Below are 3,200 nucleotides of genomic sequence, written 5' to 3'. Positions count from 1 at the left end.
AACATTTCCGTCCAAAAAAACGGCGTAGACATAGCGGTGGAGAAAATAAATGCGTTTGCTCCTGTCGACGGGTATGGTTGCTACTTCGTCTTCGTTGGCAGTAGGTCTGAATCTTTTGCATGGACCAACTAATGGATGGCCGGATCTTGAAACCAACGATTTAACTCCGGACGGTGAGGCAGGTACTTGTCTCACACAGTCGGCTGCTGAATCAAGCGTGGGAGATGTTGGCGACGACCCACTGTCAATCCAATTGGCCGTGAATAACGGCTGCAAAGCACTGAGCTTGTCGGCTGGCGATTCGCAAGGACCAACTAGAAGGTGCATACTCATGTAGTAAATCCCTGTATGTATATATGTAGAAAGAGAGAAATAAAATACACCTTACATTTTGGAACCAAGGGCAAATTAAGGAGTAGTGATCTAAATGCTCTTATATTAGTTTACGGAGGGAGTAGGTGATTAACCAGAAAGATTCCGGGTGAGTGGGCCACTTGGCGAAATTCCTCTCGTCTTGAGGCTCCACTCTCAAATGCAAGCGGTCGTTCCAGCTCAGGCCCTGCTCCTGGGTGGTCACTACTTTGTCATTTCCATAGCCTTCCATCTGGAAATGCTTGCCGTCTATCAAGTTGCTGTATCTCTGCTTTTCTTCAGACGGTTGCATGAAGAAGTCTTTCGACGCACTCATCATGGAATCCATAAGGGACTCCTCGATTCCATTCCATGGTTGGTCGCCTGGGCAAAAACCTCAGCAAAAGTTGAACAATTTTAGCGACTCCCTCTGTTCACTTTTATAAGGCCTTAAAGACATTTCAGACAGGGTGCAAAGTAGCTCGTTTTCAGCTGTCTAAAATGACTTATAAAATTGAACGGAGGGAGTAGAAGAAACTAATTAAGGGTGCACACACTCAACAAGAAGAGGCCCCAGGTCTATAGAGCCGCCCGGAGCTTGTCGGCTTTGTCAACGGCCGTCAGCCGGTTAGAGATCTTTTACGGTACCCCGAAATAAGTATAGACCGTACATTCCTCTTGATCCAGCGGACATTATTACTTGGTACTCCATCACTCATCCAACAGAGTACTAAGTTAAAAAGTACAGGAATACCTTGATATAAGGGGCAAAACTGTAATAATATAACAATCTAATATTAATTCATTTTCATTCCTCGTAACCTCTCATGTATTCTGGCGGCCATTTTTCTTTTTTTGCAATTGCAAGCAAAACCTAATATATTGATCTGCATGCAGTGTCCGGAGATGCCGGGATGAGCCCATGCCAGCGGGTTATGAACGTCCTTCGTGGGTGAGTAGCGGGGAAGCATCCGCGTCGGGGATGAGCCGGAACAAGACCTATGACGCGCAGCCGCCGGACCCATTTCCTCGACCGTGGCGCAGTACAGGGTTTGGCCGGTGGTGGCTCATCCGTATGTGCCATACGAGCGGCGCGGCGGAGCCGACGATCGGTGTGGAGAAGGCACGGTGGCCTGCGGTAGAGAAGGATCAGGCTTGAGGTGGCGCCGCCACTCTATTGCGATGCAGCGAGCGATCGGGATTTCCGGCCGAACGAACGGGAGTTTTTTCTGGCACTTGATCTGGAGTTCCTTTTTTCTTTTGGGAGCTAATTTGGCATCTATGCGAGATCACGGGGAGAAAATTGAAAGTACCCATGGAAAAATGACTAAGTTACCTTTTACAACGGACGGCTAGATTTGTTCGGTACTCCAGCACATGTTTTGGGAGTACCAAGGTACCGTAAAATAGCCCGCCGGTTAAGATTGATGAGAGGGATGGGCTCCGGCATCTCATCAGCGGCCAGCACCTCATCAACCACGCCAGCTCTTGCACCGTTGTGCGCACCAGCGACATATATGTCTTGTCAGATGCAGCCATTCTCTTCTAGTCTTGGGTGAATAGCGTGCTATATATGCATATGACACTTTAAATCAGGGGGAAGGAAGAAGAAAGACATAATCTGGCATCTAGCTAGCTACTACATCTGTCCTGATTTATTAGTCCCTCTCGTATTTTGTGTTAAATTTTGATCATAGATTTAACTAACAAAATGTCAATGCATGTCATAAAAAATTATACCATGAGAATACAGTTTTTTATGACCTGCATTGATGTTTTGTTAGTTAAATCTATTATCAAAATTTGACACTAAATATGAAGGGCCAATAAACCAGGACGAAAGTACTAGTACTAGCTAGCAGTGTATTGGAGCTGATGATATTTACATCAGGGTATTGGATCTGAATCTGATGCACCAACCAAATTAAATTAAAGAGTACGTCGTCGATCGACATGAGAAGCTTAATTAATACTAGAGTAATAATTACCTGATGCATGTGTTTAATTTTGGTCGCTCATTGTCGATCGATCTCGTTGCTTGCGTTGCGTTGCGTTGCCGGAAGTGGGAGGGCGACGACAGTGACCAGGGGAATGGGAGGCGGCGCGCTGCTCAGCTCGCCGTCGCCGTCGGCAGCCACACGTTCGCGATGTTTTCTTGGAAGACGAAAGGGAGGGTGCGGAGCGGACTCTTCTTTGTGGGCCATATATATATGTTGATGTTGGTGCTCCCAAAATATATGACTCTCGCATGCATTCCGGTGGGCCAAAATTTTCATGTATGTCGGCAGCTCGTCACTATTAGGCCCTGTTTGGTTCATAAGTCCTAGGACTTTTTCTAGTCCCAACTAAAAAGTCTCTAGTCCTTAAAAAGTCTCTCCTTGTTTGTTTCCAGAGACTAAAAAGTCCCTAGTCTCTTTCTAGAGGTTATTAAATGACCATGTTGTTTCTAGTATATAAAAAAATAACAATCAAACAACACCATGGGGTGGCGGGCCATTGAATGCATGGAGGGGCGTTGTTGAAAAAGTCCCAAAAAAGACTCTCCTTGAGAGTCTTCTTCATTTAGTCCCAAATGCCTAGTTTAGTCCCTAAAAAGTCCCTCCCGTTTGGTAAGAAAGTCTCTAAGAGAGACTTTTTCTAGTCCTTACACAAAAAAGTCCCTGGAAACAAACACCCCCTTAGAATCTGGTTTTATCCCGACTTCCAGAACTTCGCCGAGTCCACTTTATCGAAAACTCAGCAAACTAGAGTTTGATTCAAAATTAAACTTGGCAGTGATAAACTACTTGGCAAAACTCTGGCTTTGCCTGGTTCCAACGAAAAACGACTCGGCGAACTAAATAAACTCG

Source organism: Triticum dicoccoides, chromosome 7A (assembly GCF_002162155.2).
Source record: "Triticum dicoccoides isolate Atlit2015 ecotype Zavitan chromosome 7A, WEW_v2.0, whole genome shotgun sequence".
Taxonomy (NCBI): domain Eukaryota; kingdom Viridiplantae; phylum Streptophyta; class Magnoliopsida; order Poales; family Poaceae; genus Triticum; species Triticum dicoccoides.
The sequence above is the reverse complement of the archived record's forward strand: the minus strand, read 5'-3'. Positions refer to the sequence as shown.